The sequence below is a fragment of the Neofelis nebulosa genome, chromosome 12, assembly GCF_028018385.1.
Source record: "Neofelis nebulosa isolate mNeoNeb1 chromosome 12, mNeoNeb1.pri, whole genome shotgun sequence".
Lineage (NCBI taxonomy): Eukaryota > Metazoa > Chordata > Mammalia > Carnivora > Felidae > Neofelis > Neofelis nebulosa.
In genome coordinates this window covers 53,996,543-54,018,014 of record NC_080793.1, presented here as the reverse complement: position 1 = coordinate 54,018,014, position 21,472 = coordinate 53,996,543, and the positions used below count along the sequence as shown (strand labels likewise).

General features: G+C 38.6%; 1 protein-coding gene across 8 annotated transcripts in view; it reads left to right on the top strand.

Annotated features, from left to right (window-relative positions):
* CCDC171 (coiled-coil domain containing 171) overlaps window positions 1-21,472 on the top strand; it is a 314,999-nt gene that overhangs the window by 172,922 nt on the left and 120,605 nt on the right. The window lies entirely within an intron of this gene.

The window sequence follows — 21,472 nt, the reverse complement described above, 5'->3', positions numbered from 1 at the left end:
TTGTATCTTTTGGGTAAATGCCTAGTAGTGTAATTGATGGATTCTAGGGTAGGTAGTTCTATTTTTGTTTTTGAGGAACCTCCATACTGATCTTCAGAATGGTCACACCAGTTTGCATTCCCACCAATAGTGTAAGAGGGTTTCTCTCTCTGAATCCTCTGCCAACACCTGTTGTTTCTCTTTTTGTTTCTTCTTTTTTAAATGTTTATTTATTTTTGAGAAAGAGAGAGTGAGCAGGGGAGGGGCAGAGAGAGAGGGAGACAGAGAATCCCAAGTGGGCCCTGCACTGTAAGTGCAGAGCCTGACGTGAGTCTCCATTGCATGACCGTGAGATCATGACCTGAGCCAAAATCAAGACACTTAAGGGACTGAACCACGTAGGTGCCTTTGTTTTTTGTGTTGTTAGTTTAGTCTCATTGTTTTTATGATGAAACAGAGTGTTCAGTTGACTTGCTTGGGGTCTTCTGAGCTGGGATTTAGTGTTCTAGAAAAAATTAGAAAATATTGAAATTTAACAGAAGAAAATACAGATGACCTCAAGGAAAAATCGTCCCAGGATACTATTAATATTTTGGAGTATATTTTTCCTGATACATATGTTAAGTCAAACCATTTCACGTTACTGTTTTTATAAGTCAAAAGCAGAAAAATGCCAGCAATTTTATATGGTTCAACCTAATATATATAGTTTTTCTTACCTAAATGAAAACATACTTATATGCTGTTTTATAACATACTACTTTATATATTAATAATAGTTGTATGCATTCTTACTAGTTGATATGACTCTGTTATATCAATGTTTTTTCCCTTTTGTAAACACAATTAATAAATATTCATTGTGTAAAAATAAGAAAATATCGATGAAGAAAAATAAAAATTAAGATTCCCAAATCATATCATCAGATATATCTACTGTCAAAATTTTGTTGTATATTATTTCAGATCTTACATTTTGTGAACATGGAAATATAACCAAATCTAGGTTAATAAAGTGCAATCATACTATTATATGTAAATTCTAGTTTAGTTTCTGAAAACATCATGTCAAGAATTTTTTTCCATGCTAAGGTATATAGCAGTATCAACATCTTTAATGGCTGATAGAATTCTTTGAATATGCAGAATATTTTAACCTAGTTTCTTAATACAGTTTCTCTCCCTCTCTTCTTCCCTCCCTCTCTCTTCCTTCCTTCCTTCCTTCCTTGCCCCTTTCTTTCTTTCTTTCTTTCTTTCTTTCTTTCTTTCTTTCTTTCTTTCTTTATCTTTCCTTCTTTCCTTATTTAACTCTATTATAAGTAATTCTAAGATGAGCAATCCTGTGGCTAAATATTTATACACATATCTGTAATTATTTCCTTATTATAAAATCCTAGATGAGGAATTACTAGGTGAAAAGCCACATGAAATTTAAAGTATAAATGTTATAAATTGGCCTACAGCAAATTTTTACCAGTTCACTTCTCTTGTAAGATATATGGTGATTTCACTTTTTTTTAAGTTTAATTATTTATTTTGAGAGAGAGAGAGGGAGCAGGGGAGGGGCGGAGAGAGGGGGAAAGAATCCCAAACAGGCTCTGCTATCAGTGTGGAGCCCGATACGGGGCTTGATCTCACGAACCGTGAGATCACGACTTGAGTGGAGATCAAGAGTCTGACACTTAACTGACTGAGCCACCCAGATATCCTGTGATTTCACTTTTTTTTTTTTTTTTTTTTTTTTTTTTTTGTACTTCAATGTTCATAGCTTTATTTAAAACATCCATTAATTAGAAACAATCCAAAGATCCATCTTCAGGAAAATTATAGTGTATTCATACAATGGGATATAATACAGCAGTGAAAATGAGTTAATAACTATTTTTTTTTTTTTTTTTTTTTAATGCCTACTAGTGCAATTGCTGGGTCATAGGGTAGTTCTATTTGTAACTTTTTTTTTTTTTTTTTTTTTTAATTTTTTTTAATATATGAAATTTACTGTCAAATTGGTTTCCATACAACACCCAGTGCTCATCCCAAAAGGTGCCCTCCTCAATACCCATCACCCACCCTGCCCTCCCTCCCACCCCCCATCAACCCTCAGTTTGTTCTCAGTTTTTAACAGTCTCTTATGCTTTGGCTCTCTCCCACTCTAACCTCTTTTTTTTTTTTTTTTCCCCTTCCCCTCCCCCATGGGTTTCTGTTACGTTTCTCAGGATCCACATAAGAGTGAAACCATATGGTATCTGTCTTTCTCTGTATGGCTTATTTCACTTAGCATCACACTCTCCAGTTCCATCCACGTTGCTACAAAAGGCCATATTTCATTCTTTCTCATTGCCACGTAGTATTCCATTGTGTATATAAACCACAATTTCTTTATCCATTCATCAGTTGATGGACATTTAGGCTCTTTCCATAATTTGGCGATTGTTGAGAGTGCTGCTATAAACATTGGGGTGCAAGTGCCCCTATGCATCAGTACTCCTGTATCCCTTGGATAAATTCCTAGCAGTGCTATTGCTGGGTCATAGGGTAGGTCTATTTTTAATTTTTTGAGGAACCTCCACACTGCTTTCCAGAGCGGCTGCACCAATTTGCATTCCCACCAACAGTGCAAGAGGGTTCCCGTCTCTCCACATCCTCTCCAGCATCTATAGTCTCCTGATTTCTTCATTTTGGCCACTCTGACTGGCGTGAGGTGGTATCTGAGTGTGGTTTTGATTTGTATTTCCCTGATGAGGAGCGACGTTGAACATCTTTTCATGTGCCTGTTGGCCATCCGGATGTCTTCTTTAGAGAAGTGTCTATTCATGTTTTCTGCCCATTTCTTCACTGGGTTATTTGTTTTTCGGGTGTGGAGTTTGATGAGCTCTTTATAGATTTTGGATACTAGCCCTTTGTCCGATGTGTCATTTGCAAATATCTTTTCCCATTCCGTTGGTTGCCTTTTAGTTTTGTTGGTTGTTTCCTTTGCTGTGCAGAAGCTTTTTATCTTCATAAGGTCCCAGTAATTCACTTTTGCTTTTAATTCCCTTGCCTTTGGGGATGTGCCGAGTAAGAGATTGCTACGGCTGAGGTCAGAGAGGTCTTTTCCTGCTGTCTCCTCTAAGGTTTTGATGGTTTCCTGTCTCACATTCAGGTCCTTTATCCATTTTGAGTTTATTTTTGTGAATGGTGTGAGAAAGTGGTCTAGTTTCAACCTTCTGCATGTTGCTGTCCAGTTCTCCCAGCACCATTTGTTAAAGAGACTGTCTTTTTTCCATTGGATGTTCTTTCCTGCTTTGTCAAAAATGAGTTGGCCATATGTTTGTGGGTCTAGTTCTGGGGTTTCTATTCGATTCCATTGGTCTATGTGTCTGTTTTTATGCCAATACCATGCTGTCTTGATGATGACAGCTTTGTAGTAGAGGCTAAAGTCTGGGATTGTGATGCCTCCTGCTTTGGTCTTCTTCTTCAAAATTACTTTGGCTATTCGGGGCCTTTTGTGGTTCCATATGAATTTTAGGATTGCTTGTTCTAGTTTCGAGAAGAATGCTGGTGCAATTTTGATTGGGATTGCATTGAATGTGTAGATAGCTTTGGGTAGTATTGACATTTTGACAATATTTATTCTTCCAATCCATGAGCAGGGAATGTCTTTCCATTTCTTTATATCTTCTTCAATTACCTGCATAAGCTTTCTATAGTTTTCAGCATACAGATCTTTTACATCTTTGGTTAGATTTATTCCTAGGTATTTTATGCTTCTTGGTGCAATTGTGAATGGGATCAGTTTCTTTATTTGTCTTTCTGTTGCTTCATTGTTAGTGTATAAGAATGCAACTGATTTCTGTACATTGATTTTGTATCCGGCAACTTTGCTGAATTCATGTATCAGTTCTAGCAGACTTTTGGTGGAGTCTATCGGATTTTCCATGTATAATATCATGTCATCTGCAAAAAGCGAAAGCTTGACTTCATCTTTGCCAATTTGGATGCCTTTGATTTCCTTTTGTTGTCTGATTGCTGATGCTAGAACTTCCAGCACTATATTAAACAGCAGCGGTGAGAGTGGGCATCCCTGTCGTGTTCCTGATCTCAGGGAAAAAGCTCTCAGTTTTTCCCCATTGAGGATGATGTTAGCTGTGGGCTTTTCATAAATGGCTTTTATGATCTTTAAGTATGTTCCTTCTATCCCGACTTTCTCAAGGGTTTTTATTAAGAAAGGGTGCTGGATTTTGTCAAAGGCCTTTTCTGCATCGATTGACAGGATCATATGGTTCTTCTCTTTTTTTTTGTTAATGTGATGTATCACGTTGATCGATTTGCGAATGTTGAACCAGCCCTGCATCCCAGGAATGAATCCCACTTGATCATGGTGAATAATTCTTTTTATATGCTGTTGAATTCGATTTGCTAGTATCTTATTGAGAATTTTTGCATCCATATTCATCAGGGATATTGGCCTGTAGTTCTCTTTTTTTACTGGGTCTCTGTCTGGTTTAGGAATCAAAGTAATACTGGCTTCATAGAATGAGTCTGGAAGTTTTCCTTCCCTTTCTATTTCTTGGAATAGCTTGAGAAGGATAGGTATTATCTCTGCTTTAAACGTCTGGTAGAACTCCCCTGGGAAGCCATCTGGTCCTGGACTCTTATTTGTTGGGAGATTTTTGATAACCGATTCAATTTCTTCGCTGGTTATGGGTCTGTTCAAGCTTTCTATTTCCTCCTGATTGAGTTTTGGAAGAGTGTGGGTGTTTAGGAATTTGTCCATTTCTTCCAGGTTGTCCAATTTGTTGGCATATAATTTTTCATAGTATTCCCTGATAATTGCTTGTATCTCTGAGGGATTGGTTGTAATAATTCCATTTTCATTCATGATTTTATCTATTTGGGTCATCTCCCTTTTCTTTTTGAGAAGCCTGGCTAGAGGTTTGTCAATTTTGTTTATTTTTTCAAAAAACCAACTCTTGGTTTCGTTGATCTGCTCTACAGTTTTTTTAGATTCTATATTGTTTATTTCTGCTCTGATCTTTATGATTTCTCTTCTTCTGCTGGGTTTAGGCTGCCTTTGCTGTTCTGCCTCTATTTCCTTTAGGTGTGCTGTTAGATTTTGTATTTGGGATTTTTCTTGTTTCTTGAGATAGGCCTGGATTGCAATGTATTTTCCTCTCAGGACTGCCTTCGCTGCGTCCCAAAGCGTTTGGATTCTTGTATTTTCATTTTCGTTTGTTTCCATATATTTTTTAATTTCTTCTCTAATTGCCTGGTTGACCCACTCATTCGTTAGTAGGGTGTTCTTTAACCTCCATGCTTTTGGAGGTTTTCCAGACTTTTTCCTGTGGTTGATTTCAAGCTTCATAGCATTGTGGTCTGAAAGTATGCATGGTATAATTTCAATTCTTGTAAACTTATGAAGGGCTGTTTTGTGACCCAGTATATGATCTATCTTGGAGAATGTTCCATGTGCACTCGAGAAGAAAGTATATTCTGTTGCTTTGGGATGCAGAGTTCTAAATATATCTGTCAAGTCCATCTGATCCAATGTATCATTCAGGGCCCTTGTTTCTTTATTGACTGTGTGTCTAGATGATCTATCCATTTCTGTAAGTGGTGTGTTAAAGTCCCCTGCAATGACCACATTCTTATCAATAAGGTTGCTTATGTTTATGAGTAACTGTTTTATATATCTGGGGGCTCCGGTATTTGGCGCATAGACATTTATAATTGTTAGCTCTTCCTGATGGATAGACCCTGTAATTATTATATAATGCCCTTCTTCATCTCTTGTTACAGCCTTTAATTTAAAGTCTAGTTTGTCTGATATAAGTATGGCTACTCCAGCTTTCTTTTGGCTTCCAGTAGCATGATAAATAGTTCTCCATCCCCTCACTCTCAATCTAAAGGTGTCCTCAGATCTAAAATGAGTCTCTTGTAGACAGCAAATAGATGGGTCTTGTTTTTTTATCCATTCTGATACCCTATGTCTTTTGGTTGGCGCATTTAATCCATTTACATTCAGTGTTATTATAGAAAGATACGGGTTTAGAGTCATTGTGATGTCTGTATGTTTTATGCTTGTAGTGATGTCTCTGGTACTTTGTCTCACAGGATCCCCCTTAGGATCTCTTGTAGGGCTGGTTTCGTGGTGACAAATTCCTTCAGTTTTTGTTTGTTTGGGAAGACCTTTATCTCTCCTTCTATTCTAAATGACAGACTTGCTGGATAAAGGATTCTCGGCTGCATATTTTTTCTGTTTAGCACACTGAAGATATCGTGCCAAGCCTTTCTGGCCTGCCAAGTTTCAAAGGAGAGATCAGTCACGAGTCTTATAGGTCTCCCTTTATATGTGAGGGCATGTTTATCCCTTGCTGCTTTCAGAATTTTCTCTTTATCCTTGTATTTTGCCAGTTTCACTATGATATGTCGTGCAGAAGATCGATTCAAGTTACGTCTGAAGGGAGTTCTCTGTGCCTCTTGGATTTCAATGCCTTTTTCCTTCCCCAGTTCAGGGAAGTTCTCAGCTATAATTTCTTCAAGTACCCCTTCAGCACCTTTCCCTCTCTCTTCCTCCTCTGGAATACCAATTATGCGTATATTATTTCTTTTTAGTGTATCACTTAGTTCTCTAATTTTCCCCTCATACTCCTGGATTTTTTTATCTCTCTTTCTTTCAGCTTCCTCTTTCTCCATAACTTTATCTTCTAGTTCACCTATTCTCTCCTCTGCCTCTTCAATCCGAGCCGTCGTGGTTTCCATTTTGTTTTGCATTTCATTTAAAGCGTTTTTCAGCTCCTCGTGACTGTTCCTTAGTCCCTTGATCTCTGTGGCAAGAGATTCTCTGCTGTCCTGTATACTGTTTTCAAGCCCAGCAATTAATTTTATGACTATTATTCTAAATTCACTTTCTGTTATATTATTTAAATCCTTTTTGATCAGTTCATTAGCTGTTGTTATTTCCTGGAGATTCTTCTGAGGGGAATTCTTCCGTTTGGTCATTTTGGACAGTCCCTGGAGTGGTGAGGACCTGCAGGGCACTTCCCCCGTGCTGTGGTGTATAACTGGAGTTGGTGGGCGGGGCCGCAGTCCGACCTGATGTCTGCCCCCAGCCCACCGCTGGGGCCACAGTCAGACTGGTGTGTGCCTTCTCTTCCCCTCTCCTAGGGGCGGGATTCACTGTGGGGTGGTGTGGCCCGTCTGGTCTACTTGCACACTGCCAGGCTTGTGGTGCTGGGGAGCTGGCGTATTAGCTGGGGTGGGTAGGCAAGGTGCACGGGGGCGGGAGGGGCAGGCTTAGCTCGCTTCTCCTTAGGTGATCCACTTCAGGAGGGGCCCTGTGGCAGCGGGAGGGAGTCAGATCCGCTGCCGGAGGTTTGGCTCCGCAGAAGCACAGAGTTGGGTGTTTGCGCGGAGCGAGCAAGTTCCCTGGCAGGAACTGGTTCTCTTTGGGATTTTGGCTGGGGGATGGGCGGGGGAGATGGCGCTGGCGAGCGCCTTTGTTCCCCGCCAAGCTGAGCTCTGCCGTCCGGGGGCTCAGCAGCTCTCCCTCCCTTTGTCCTCCAGCCTTCCCGCTTTCTGAGCAGATCTGTTAACTTCTGACCTCCCAGACGCTAAGTCGCGCTTGCTGTCGGAACACAGTCCGTCCGGCCCCTCCGCTTTTGCCAGCCCGACTCGGGGGCTCCGCTTGGCCGGCGAGCCGCCCCTCCGCCCCGGCTCCCTCCCGCCAGTCCGTGGAGCGCGCACCGCCTCGCCGCCCTTCCTACCCTCTTCCGTGGGCCTCTCGTCTGCGCTTGGCTCCGGAGACTCTGTTCTGCTAATCCTCTGGCGGTTTTCTGGGTTCTTTAGGCAGGTGTAGGTGGAATCTAAGTGATCAGCAGGACGCGCGGTGAGCCCAGCGTCCTCCTACGCCGCCATCTTCCGGAACCAGTTCCGAGTTAATCTGTGATTTCACTTTTTACCCAACCAGGCTATTACTATTGAAGAATTTTTTGTCATTTGATCAATATGGCATTTTTACTCTAATTTCTATTTCCTTGATTACTAGTCAAGTTGAACATTTTTAGAAATATGTTAGTCAACATTTTAATGCCTCATGTCCCGTTAATAGATAATGAAATTAACTAGGCTTTGACAAAGTGTATAACAGTGTCCTATGGAATCTTTTCTTTCTGTAATAACTCGTGGTTTGTATTTAGGTGTAGTATCTTCCAGCAGAGAAAAAGCTGTTCATATTCATTTCTTTAAAATGCCAGTAGCTTAAATATTGTTGTCAGGAGTGGAGAATTGTCTAATTACTATCTCTTAATTAAAACTAGCAGGTGGTAATGTGAAAATGCTCTCTTGTGGGAGATGGCATAGTTCAGCAGAAAAAGCACTGGCCTTGGAACAAGTATTTCTGAATTCAAATCCCAGTTCTGTCACTTGGGCAAATAACTTAACCTTTCTCAGCCTCAGGTTCATCTTCTGCAAAATGAGGGATAATGATACTTAAGTTACAGAATTTTTATGGGAATTAATTAAGATACTAGTTGAACAGCAAGTATAAGCTTGATAAATATTCTTTTGTATTTTTCAGTAGTACGTAAGTAGTTTTTTACGTGTCCCTTTAAAAAAATAAAATGTATTGCTTCTTTATAAAAACAGAATAAGATCATGAATAGAAAATATGGAAAATACAAAAGAGAAAACAAGTTACTTATAACTTATTATCTGAAAACAACCAATTAACACATTGGGGTTTTGTTTTTCATCATTTTCTATATGTAATAGTTTTCATAAATCATACTTTGGATGTGATGCTCAGAAAAGCCTTCCTTTATGAGACAACTATATTTCGAGCAAGATACCTATTGCATTACAGTAGTGCATTAAAGAGAAAAGGAATCTCCAAGGACAAAACTATAACAACACCAACAAACCCCACTGAGTGGAATCAGAGTTAGCACTGTGAACAGATGCTGGGCTTACGCTGTAGGCAAATGCCAAAGTCAATGCTGGAAGTTGGAGACAAAGCTCTGGGCTCCACCAGTAGATCAGGCCTTGAACTTGTGGTTCCCACACTGAGGAATTGCCTAATAACCTGAATGGGATAATATCAGGTCAGTAATGTCTGGGCAAAAGCTAATGTAAAATTTTCTCTGGAAAAAAGCTTGTCTAATTTAGTTCCTTTAGGAGCCCGCTCCACACCCCCACCCTGCACTCCACCCCCTTCGCCCAAACTAAAGTCGATGAAGACCTGGCCACATAAATAAATATTTTAATCTTTTAAAAAAATTTTTTTTAATGTTTATTCATAGAGAGACAGAGACAGAGACAGAGAGACAGAGCACAAGTGGGAGAGGGGCGGAAAGAGAGACAGAGACAGAATCCGAAGCAGGCTCCAGGCTCTGAGCTGTCAGCACAGAGCCCGATGTGGGGCTCAAACTCACGAACCATGAGATCATGACCTGAGCTGAAATGGGATGCTTAGCTCATTAAGCCACCAAGGTGCCCCAATATGTTAATCTTATATTCAGCCACATTGCTAAACTCTCTTGTCAATTTGAATAATACTCTGTCTGTACTTTGTAGGGTTTTCTACATAGACCGTTACATTATTTGTTCTATAGTGATGGTTTTGTTTTTCTTTTCCAAACCTTAATATTTTAATTTTTTCCCTCTCCTTACTGCACTGGCTAGGATACAGTGTTGAGTAGAAGTGGAGGCAGCAAGCATCCTTACCATGTTCCCAGTTTTGAAGAAGATCTTTCTTACTTTTCTCCATTAAGGAGAAAGTTTGCTATAGGTTTTCGTTGATAAATCCATATCGGGTTAAAGGGGTTTTCTTCCTAGATTATGCATAAATAAAAAATCATGAATGGATTTTGGATATTATCAAATACATTTTTACGTATCTATTGAGATAGTTATATGATTTTTCTCTCATTCTGTTAGCATGTTGAACTATATCAGAGATTGGCAAACTGTGGCCCACAGCCTGGGTTTGTATGGCCTGTGACCTAAGAATAACTTCGCAAATTAAAGGAACTCACTGAACTATGAGCAAGATGAAAAAAATATGAATAAGCATCTAGAAACACAGTAATGAAACTGTAGCATAACAAAGACAAAGAGGAAATCTTAAAATCTGTGGGCTTAGGAAAGACATTCTTTCTGTGGCTGATCTTGGATTAATGGAACTAGTTTAATAGTTATAAAATTCTCTAAGAACTCAAGTCAGTGAACGCAACATGCTTTGAAGGCAGGAATGATTTAGTTTTAGCATACCTCTCTATCATTGGGAATTATAGACAAATGGACATGGAAAGTGTAGTATGGAAGAAAGTGGAACAAGTTAAAGATTTGTTACTATCTTTTCTCTATGTCCCCACTCTGTTCTTTAGATATTTTATGTTGTTGACCTGCTCTATAACATCTTTAGTGCTACTGAAACTCTAAAGCAGTTTTGTTAGGAAACCTTTCTTTTTCTAAAAAAAAATTTAATGTTCATTTATTTCAGAGACAGAGAGACAGAGAGAGAGAGGAAAGAAAGAGTGCATGCACAAGGAGGGGGGGCAGAGAGAGAGGGAGAGAGAGAATCCTAAGCAGGCTCTGTGATGACAGTTCACAGCCTGATGTGGGGCTCAAACTCACGAACTGTGAGATCATGACCTAAGCCAAAATCAAGAGTAGGATGCATAACCGATTGAGCCACCTAGACGCCCCAGGAAACATTTCTTTATATGGTATAGTTTGTTAGATAATGAAAGCTACATAGCCAATGTATCTTATCTTTTTCTTGACTTCATGTAAGTTTAGATTTAAATTTAGTAACATTGATTCTAACCATTTTATCTTGGATCCTGCCTTACATAGTTTTATTTTTAATGACATACATGAAAGAATGATTAAAATAAAATTTTATTTATTTATTTATTTATTTATTTATTTATTTATTTATTTGAGAGAGAGAGAGAGCGCACACAGGCAGGAGAGGGGCAGAGAGAGAGAGGGGGAGAGAGGATCTTAAGATCCCACAACCCTGGGATCATGACCTAAGCCAAAATCAAAAGTTAGATGCTCAACTGACTGAGCCACCCAGGCACCCCATAAAATAAGCAGTTACTATAATGAGGGACTCAACTTGTAGGTCAAATACTTGCAGGAGCTCATACAGAAATTTGTATCTTACACTGGGTTGCTGCTGTAACCAACATCTAAAGTATGAGGCACTGGTTTAGAACAGATTAAGGGTATAATTCTCTTATTCTACATGGCCTCGAGGTAACCACCATTAAGTTCACTGCCTGCATGCATGCTTGGATATATGGGAATAAGGAAAACAGTAGTGAGGGTACTTCCAAGAAAAAATCTTGGAGTATTTATTGGTACCTGCCACTGACTGAAAGCAAACAGATTAAAAACCTGCCAACTTTTTGAGGCAGTTGTATTGCCTAAGAAACCACAAGTCCAAACTAAAGTAGGCTTGTACTCTGAGCCTTAAACAATAAACCTTAAATGATCTATCATTTTCTTTTTTCTTTTCTTTTCTTTTCTTTTCTTTTCTTTTCTTTTCTTTTCTTTTCTTTTCTTTCTATTTCCTTCCTTCCTTCCTCCCTCTCTCCCTCCCTCCCTCTCTCTCTTTCTTTCTTTCTTTCTTTCTTTCTTTCTTTCTTTCTTTCTTTCTTTCTTTCTTTCTTTCTTTCTTTCTTTCTTTTCTCTTTCTCTCTTCCTTCCTTCCTTCCTTTCTTGCCTCCTTCCTTCCTTCCTTCCTTTCTTTCGGCTTTATGCCTAGTGTGGAGCCCAACCCAGGGCTTGAACTCATGACCCTGAGATCAAGACCTGGTCTGAGATCAAGAGTCAGACACTTAACCAACTGAGCCGCCCAGGTGCTCTGATCTATCATTTTAATCAACTCCAAAGAAACCTATAGAATTCATAGAATTCCATACTGTAAATATCATTGTTTATTTAGTTATTCATCTGCTGATGGGCATCAGGTCTGTGGCATTTAAAAAATATATTATAGATTATAATAAGGGGAAACTGAATAGTTTTCCTGAAATGACATTGCTTATATGAAAAGAGATTTTTAAATTTTACTCTCTGTCTAGTAAATTTGACATTAAGAATGGCTGAATCATTAGGGGCACCTGGGTGGCTCAGTCTTAAGTGTGCACCTTCAGCTCAGATTATGATCTGACAGTTCATGGGTTCGAGCCTTGCATCGGGCTCTGTGCTGACAGCTCAGAGCCTGGAACCTGCTTCAGATTCTGTGTCTTCCTCTCTGCCTCTCCCCTGCTCACACTCTGTCTCTGTCTCTGTCTCTCTCTCAAAGATAAATAAACCTTAAAAAAAATTAAAAAAAAAAGAATGAATCATTAGGATTAGAATAAAGGTATAGTTATAGTTGTTCCTCATTTTGTTTTGAGAAAAGTTTGGTATCTATTAAATTCTGATGACTTTCACTTATATCTGAAACTTACTAGATGTGCTTATTATTTATAGAAAATTTAAAAATATTTATATATTTATAATATTATTTAATAAAGTTAATAATCTTTCTGTAAAGTTAAAAAATTACCTCCTGATTTATGTTTCTTAAAAATAAATTCTGGGGGCACCTGGGTGGCTCAGTCAGTTAAGCGTTTGGCTCTTGATTTTGGCTCAGGTCATGATCTTGTGGTTTATGGGATCGAGCCCCATTTCGGGCTCTGTACCGACAGTGCAGAGCTTGCTTGGGATTCTCTCTTCCTCTCCTTCTGCCCCTCCCCAGCTCGAGTATGTGCATGCACACATTCTGTCTCTCTCACAATAAATAAACTTAAAAAACAATTCTGCTCATCTAATTAATACACATATTTGAGCTATTACTGTGTGGAAAGTACGGGACTTACCTTTGTGGAGAATGTAGTGAATTTAGTTAAAAAAGAATACCTTTATCTTTTTTAAAAAATTTTTCATTGTTTGTTTGTGTGTGTGTGTGTGTGTGTGTGTGAGAGAGAGAGAGAGAGAGAGAGAGAGAGAGACCATGAGCGGGGGAGAGACAGAGAGAGAGGGACACACAGACTCCGAAGCACGCTCCAGACTCGGAGCTGTCAGCACAGAGCCCGACAAGGGGCTCGAACTCACCAACCATGAGATCATGACCTGAGCCAAAGTCGGACGCTCAACCGACTGAACCACCCAGGTGCCCCAAGAATACCTTTATCCTAATGCTTGGTGAGATTTTTGATATCACAATGGATGAGAGCATCTGAAACTATTATAAAATCTTAAATTCTCTGAATTGTCGCAATTTTGTAATTCTGTCCATGAAATATTCTAGACATTGGTTGAGAGAGCAAGGCTTAGGAAAAAAATAAGGATTTATTCACAGCAAGTTTCCCAAATAGTTCCTTTGTGTAACTTGGATCCAGCTCTTATTCATGTGCCCTTTTCCCTCAACTTTTATGTCACCTACCAACTTCTGCTGTGTTCTTTTATCCCACCACGTGGTAGCAGCCTCACAGGGTCTCAAGACTTAATGCCTCTTCCAGCTCTCTGGATCATTTACCTTCTTGCCACTGCTTTGGTTTTTTTTTTTTTGCTTAGGTATCAGTTTTAATAGAAAATTAACTCTGTGCTTTATTATTTTCCATTCTCAAACTTAATTACACTTAGATTATGGATGGGAAAGAAGAAGCAAGAGGAAAGAAGAGTACGTTTTTTAAAGTTCAAGTGAAATAATTTGCAAAGATATTTTGGAATTGTAGTAATTGTGGCAAAGGGTCACATTTTATAAATATTTACCTTCTTTTCATTAAAAAATTCTGCCTTTTATATTATTAATAAAATTATTTGACATACTCTGGGGGCATAGAATGTGAATATTGCAGTGAAGTCATTTATTTACATAATTTTTAATAAATGCTCTATTTTCTCTAGTAAACTTTTAAACAGAAGAGCCCCCAAATTCATTTACTTTAAAAAATTTAAACATTTTTCAGTTGATAAATCCTGATTATAATAATAATTAACATCTATCACATAACCTATTTTCATAAAGTAGGATTATTAACGCCATTACTTAATTTAAAAGTCTTATCATTTTTTACTTTAATCCCATATATTTTTTTATCTTCCTAATGACTTATCCCATTGAGACCTATAGGGTAGTCAATTATATTTCAAGGTCAGAGAAGACAGAATTAAGAAAATAACAGCTCTCAGGACATTTTTTAAAAATATTAATTTAGCAGAGAAGATTCAAGCTAGAATCTAGAAGATTCATAAAAAGTTGTTATTCCTGTTTTTGTTAGTCTGAACAACATAAATATATAAAATAAAATAAAATAAAATAAAATTCCTTTACTGTTTAGACATATGACATAATTTACATTGTTCAAAGTGTATGTTCTCATATATAATTTTAAAATATCTTCTCCATGTTTAAATTTGTCATCAAGAAGTGACAATTTGAGATTAGAGTTACTATGCTTCTTTTTAAAATTTTTTTTTTTCAACGTTTTTTATTTATTTTTGGGACAGAGAGAGGCAGAGCATGAACGGGGGAGGGGCAGAGAGAGAGGGAGACACAGAATCGGAAACAGGCTCCAGGCTCCGAGCCGTCAGCCCAGAGCCCGACGCGGGGCTCGAACTCACGGACCGCGAGATCGTGACCTGGCTGAAGTCGGACGCTTAACCGACTGCGCCACCCAGGCGCCCCAGAATTACTATGCTTCTTAATTGAGTACTAACCTTTGGTTAGGTCATATTTTAAATATTATTGAAAAATATTTTGAATCCTACAATTCAAGTTTGTATATATTTTTTAAATGTTTATTTATTTATTTTTGAGAGAGGGAGAGCACAAGCAGGGGAAGGGGAGAGAGAGAGAGAGAGAGAGAGATTGAGAGACCCAGAATCTGAAGCAGGCTCCAGGCTCTGAGCTGTCAGCACAAAGCCCGATGCGGGGCTGAAACCCACGAACTGTGAGATTGTGACCTGAGCCGAAGTCAGATGCTTAACCAACTGATTGAGCCACCCAGGATCCCCTGTATAAAATTTTTTACAAATGTTACATAATTTGTTTTTCTGATTAAACATGATTAAGGAAAAACTTTAAAAACACAGAACCCCCCCAAATGTGTATGAAAACCTATTATCACACATATATAACAATTATTAATATTTTGGCAGATAAGACTGGAAGCATGCTATATGTAGTTTTGCATCCTGTTTTTTAGGCAGATTGGCATTATTTTTGTATTTACATTCACACCATTCTGGCAACGATTAGAATGTGGACTGTAGGTATGCAAAAGTGGAAACAGAGACACCAGTTAGAGGCTAACAGTGTAATCTAGAGCAGAGATAATGGTGACCTGGAAGAGGGTGGGAGGAGTAAAGCATGATGAGATTCTGGATATGTTTGCATTTTGATGGTAAAATGTGGAGACTTTCCAGTGGAGTAGATGTGACCTATGAAAGAGATGCATCAACACCTGGGTAAATGGAATTGACAATAAATGTCAATGTTAAAATTATTTACGAACTTTATTGTCATAAGCCATATAGTATTCCATCTTAGGAATGTGCTAAAATGTATTTAACTCTTTTCTTGTTGTTGGATATTCAGACTGTGTCTATTTTTTTCACTATTAAAATGAAGATGAGGACCTTATAATTAAGTCTTTGACTACATAGTCAATTATATTCTTAGGATCGAGTTCAAGAAGCAAGATTTATTGGGTCAAAGATACAGATACTTTATTTTTTTTAAGTGTTTATTTTTGAGAAAGAGAGAGAGAGAGAGACAGACTGTGAATGAGGGAGGGGCAGAGAGGGGGAGACACAGAATCCAAAGCAGGCCCCAGGCTCTGTGCTGTTAGCACAGAGCCCGATGCAGAGCTCGGGCTCATGAACTGTGAGATCATGACCTGAGCCAATGACCTGAGCCATGACCTGGGCTTAACCAACTGAGCCACCCAGGCGCCTCATAAAAATACAGACACCTTCGGTTGGGGTGTGTGTGTGTGTGTGTGTGTGTGTGTGTGTGTGTGTGTTTAAGGCTATGAATATATTTTTTTAGATCCAAATATATAAGAGCACCTGTTTGACCCCATTCTCATCAGCATTGGGTATCATTAGGTATTACTATTAAAACACCAATAACAACAAATCAAAGCCAAGAACATTTGCCAGTGTGACAGATAAGGAAAGGTGTATTCTTTTGTTTTGCACTGAGCATAAGAGGAACACTGAATTTCCCCCCATATAGGTGTTTTTTGTTCAAATAATTTTATGTAAATTTAATTTGCTTGTAGTGTAGTTTTAGAGAAGCAGAACAAACATTTCTGAGTATATACTTTAGTTAGACACATTGGTAAGACACTCCATAATATTTTATTTAACAGTTATGATATTTTAAGAGATAAGTATTACTGCTTACATGGGGCAAATGAAGAAACAAAAATACCAGAAAAAAACTTGACAATATACATAATGAAGCTGCTTTATATAAAAGCAAAATGTCTTTGTTAATATTGCTTAACAGGCTTTTCTTAAAGATGCTTAATAGCTTTAAAGAGTGTTCTTGTTGAAAAATTTTAATATTAATTTATCACAGTAGGGAATTTTCATATTTTTATATTTAAAAAAATAAAATGTTTCACACCTTTTTAAAGGAAAAGTGGTAAGTACCATATATTTTTTTGGTGTGTCACAAGAATATTTTCATGACAGAATAAAAAATTATTTGCCTTTTGACAAAGTCATTCATAGGTCAGTTTTAGAAGATATTATTGCTTCTAGACTTGAAGATATGAATATTCCTATTGCCTATCATATATTGCCTGCTTAAAGAAAATTCAATAGCAATGAATCTGATTTTCTCCTATCAAGCCACTTAATCATATTCTGAATTAGTCAGAATATTCTTTTTTGAATTTCAAAAAAAGGAATTGTACTATTTCCATTTAATTAAAATTTCCATTTTATTAAAATTTCCATTTGATTAAAAAATGACATTGACTTTTTGGTTTTTAATCATCTTCATATGTATATATACAGATACACATTCATATATGCACACCTGGTTATATCTATATACAAACACATACTATTCAATTATATACCCTATATAAATAAATTGCATATATTTCAATTATATGTTTATATACAATATATAATACATTTATATATAACATAATTATATATTTCTACTTATATATTAATTTTATATGCAAATATACACACTGTACATATATATCCGAATGTATGAATGTATATTGAAATGTGCACTGTTAGAAACCTATCTTATGACATGTTTTGGGCGTGGTCTTTGTCATTTGCATATCCATCTTCTATTGGCTCCTTGCCCTTCAGTGACTTATGACAGTTAGTGGTATGCTGCCCCCAGGTGGTAGCAAGTGCTTTGATTTACATGGTCTGGATTGAAAAAGTCTGTGCTTTCGCTAAGATCTAGATTAAAATTGTGAATTTCACAGGATTTTCTTTTTTTGGTAATGAATAAAAATCTTTATTAAAATAACTGAACATGGCAAAGTTCATGCAGGAAACTGGTTGATTTTTCTACTGTAAACTCTTAGAAATAAATATTTGTGTAGAATTTGGTATCTCTCTTATTAATCCTTTGCTGTTGCCTTATCTCTAGACTCATCATTGTACTTTGATTAGAATGGTCCCTTATAATTTGCTTGGACAGGCTTTAGGGGTCAAATCATTGCCTGAATTCCAACATGGTTCAGGGTATTATTATGAGATAGTCACTATCAACGTGGCTTGAGACTTCAGGCCAGTCGGCTGTTAAAATATTTCCTTTCCTCTTGGTTCTCAGACTTGGATGGCAGTAATCCATTTATGTTTAGGGAAGTAATAATAATTAAGGAGACAGAAGGAGTTTACTTTTCTCCTGCTTTGTCTAACTCTCCCATCTCCCCTCTTGTGGTACGCAAGCAGAACATGAAGAGAATCACCCCAGCTTTTCTTCTTCCACCATCTATGGCTAAATCTCACATAACAGTACTTTTCCAGTTCATACTATTAGAACTAGAACCTATCGATTTGCTTCTGTTTACAGAATTCAGATTGCTACAGACTCCTGCCTTAAAAATATGAAGCACATGGGGCGCCTGGGTGGCTCAGTCGGTTGGGCGTCCGACTTCGGCTCAGGTCACGATCTCACGGTATGTGAGTTCGAGCCCCGCATCGGGCTCTGTGCTGATGGCTCAGAGCCTGGAGCCTGTTTCAGATTCTGTGTCTCCCTCTCTCTCTGACCCTCCCCCGTTCATGCTCTGTCTCTCTCTGTCTCAAAAATAAATAAACGTTTAAAAAAAAAATTAAAAAAAAAATATATGAAGCACATAATTGATTCCTGAAAACACAGACAAGGAGTACGTGAGACCAGGCAACGGGTAGATCAGTCATCCTAGCTTAGTTCAGAGAACGTTCCTTCGATGATGTAGGCAGAGTGGGAATATGGCTATCACGCCTGTGGAATCTCACGAGGACCCTGAATCATGCCAACAGTATAACCACTGTGGACCAGAAACTGTATATATACTTTCTGTAATCCTCACAATTACCTGGGAAGATACATATGATAATACATAAATATAGATACACAATGAATTAGGGATCAGAGTTATTAATACATTTGCCCGGAGTCACATGTTTGTAGGTTTTGGAGTCAGAATTTAAACTCAGAATTTCTGCAACTTCATAACTCATCCTATTTCCAATACAGCATTTTCGTTCAGAGTTGGGGCATTTTATTTTCTCTGATGGATTTTTTTTTTTAAAGAAAATTGGTTAAAATATCTGGAACTGGAAGCTGGAGTAATTCTAGAAGTGTCTTTATCTGAAGCTTTTTAGCTTTCAAAAGCTTGTCTTTAAATACGTGTTTGTAATCCAGATTACTTCAAGTGCAGGTCAGTATTGGTGGCAAGAGAGTACCAAAATGAAGTATATGTAAGCCACGGGAGGACTGACATTCTTACCTGGGGGAATAATACTCGATAGATGCTTCAAAATTCAACCTCATTTTCTCCTGTTTTTTTTTTTGTTTTTTGTTTTCTTTTTTTCTTTTTTTCTTATCTTTCTTTTTCTGGAACACCTATTAGTATTAGTCTGTCAGAAGGTGAATATCCTGGCTTGATCCTTTATGGTTCTTACCTTTTTGCCCTTTTCCCTTAAATTTTTTGTTTTTTAATTTTTAGAGAGTGTACATGTGTGAGTGGGGGAGGGGCAGAGAGAGAGAGGGAGAGAGAGAATCCCAAGCAGGATCCACATTCAGTGTGGAGCCTGAACCGGGGCTCGATCCCACAAACCGTGAGATCATGACCTGAGCCAAAATCAAGAGTCTTAACCGACTGAGCCACCCAGGCACCCCTACATTTTCTCTTACATGTTGTTTTTGTTTTAGGTTCTGGTAAAGTCTGTAAATTTCATTTTTCTGTTTAAATATTTTATACTGGTCCTCATTTAAAAAAATGTTTATTTATTTTGGGAAAGAGAGAGAGTGGAGCAGGGGGGGAGAGAGAGAGAGGGAGGGAGAGAGAAAATCTCAAGCAGGCTCCACACTCAGCATGAAGCCCCAGGTGGGGCTCCATCCCATGAACCGAGAGAGCATGACCTAAGCTGAAATCGAGAGTTGGACACTTAACTAACTGAGCCACCCAGGTGCCTCTGGTCCTCAGTTTTGATTTCTAAGAATTGCTTTTAATTCTCTAGTTCTCTTTTCATAACATCCCTTTTAAAAACATAGTTTTTATATCTTAAGTCGTAGTTTTTTATTGTGTTTAATAGACACACAATTGTTTAAATTCTCTTTCTTCTGAAGTCTTTATGAATTTTTTTGTTTCTTTTCTTTTGAAAAAAATTTTAATGTTTATTTTTTGTTTATTTTTGAGTGAGAGAGAGAGCAGGTAGGAGAAGGGCAAAGAGAGAGGGAGACACCGAATCCGAAGCAGGCTCCAGGCTCTGAGCTGTCAGCGCAGAGCCCAACTTGGTGCTTGAACCCACAAACCTTGAGATCGTGACCTGAGCACTTAACTGACTGAGTGCCCCCCCCCTTTTTTTTAAGTTTATTTATTTTGAGGGAGAGAGAGAGAGAGGGAGAGAGAGAGCAAGTGGGGAAGGGGCAGAGAAAGAGAGGGAGAGAGAGAATGCCAAGCAAGTTCTGCACTGTCAGCTCAGAGCCCAACGTGGGGCCCGAACGCACTAACCAGGAGATCATGACCTAAGCTAAAACCAAGAGTTTGACGCTTAATGGACTGAGCCACCCAGGCTCCCCTTTCTTGTTTGTTTCTATTGCTCCCTTTCTTTCATGTTGGGGGCTGTCAAACACTATGTTTTACAGAAATGGCCACAGTGATATTTCTGGCTCCTCAAATGCTTCCAGAATCTTGCCAGTCCAATATGAAGAGGTAGAGTCTGTTTCCCTCTCTTTGAAATTGAGTGGGCCTTTGTGACTGCCCTTATGAACAATATAAGGGAGAAGTGATACTGCATGACTCCTAGCACTAGGTCATAAAAGGCAACATGGCTTCTGTCTGTTCATTCTCTCCTGTTGGCTCTCAGCTTCTCTTGACTCTCTCCGTCAGTGTTTTTTGTTGGAACACAGCCATCATTCTCCGGAGGCCCAGGCCACGTGGGGAACTTTGTATGGCTGTTTTCAGCTAATGGCCTCAGCTAAGGTCTCATGCAACAAGCCAGTGCCCATCCACTCCCAGACACATGTGAATGAGACTTCAGATGATTTCCCTAGCCTTCAGCTGAGGCCCCAGTCATCCAGGAGCAGAGACTTGCAGCCCCTGCTGTGCCCTGTCTTATTACCGAGTCCACAGAATCCATGAGCCTAGTAATAAATGGTAGTTTTACACCACTACATTGTGGAATAGTTTGTTATGTAGCCCTAGTAACTGGAACCAAGGTTTTTCTCAAGTTTATGGTAGGATTTGTTTGGTCATTCACATTTAAAAATGAAGAAAAAGGGAAGACTTGGTGACTGGTTTGCTTTCTTTTGAGAGAAGGGCTGTGAGCTGGCTGGGCTGGGTGACCCCCCAGACGAATATGCTGGTCCTCATTTCGTGGCACCGACACTCATAAGCTAGCTGCCTGTTTCTGCCTTAGAGAACTCATCCGATTCTTGTTTGCCTTTAGTTTGTTTTATGGAATAAATGTCTCTCTCTGTCTCTCTTTTTGTTTTTGTTTTTTTGTTTGCAGGCGAATGTCTGTTCACAGTGGGTTCTGCAGGGTTGGGGAGGGGCATGTGGGCGTGGCTGGTCATCCTGCGTATAGTGTTTCTGTGGATTTCTGACTTGCTCCTGCCCTATTTTGTGCTTTGCGTTTTCATGTCTTGAGCCCCTACTGGGGTGGAGCACCGTCCCCTTCTCCCACGTGTACTCAAGGCCGAAGGCTGAAGCTTCCTCTGCCGTGTCTCATTTGAAGTCTTTCTTCTGTTGATGGCCCCTCTCCCTTTAATTTTGTTGTTGTTTGTTGATATGTTTTCCTAAAATGGAGTTTTGAT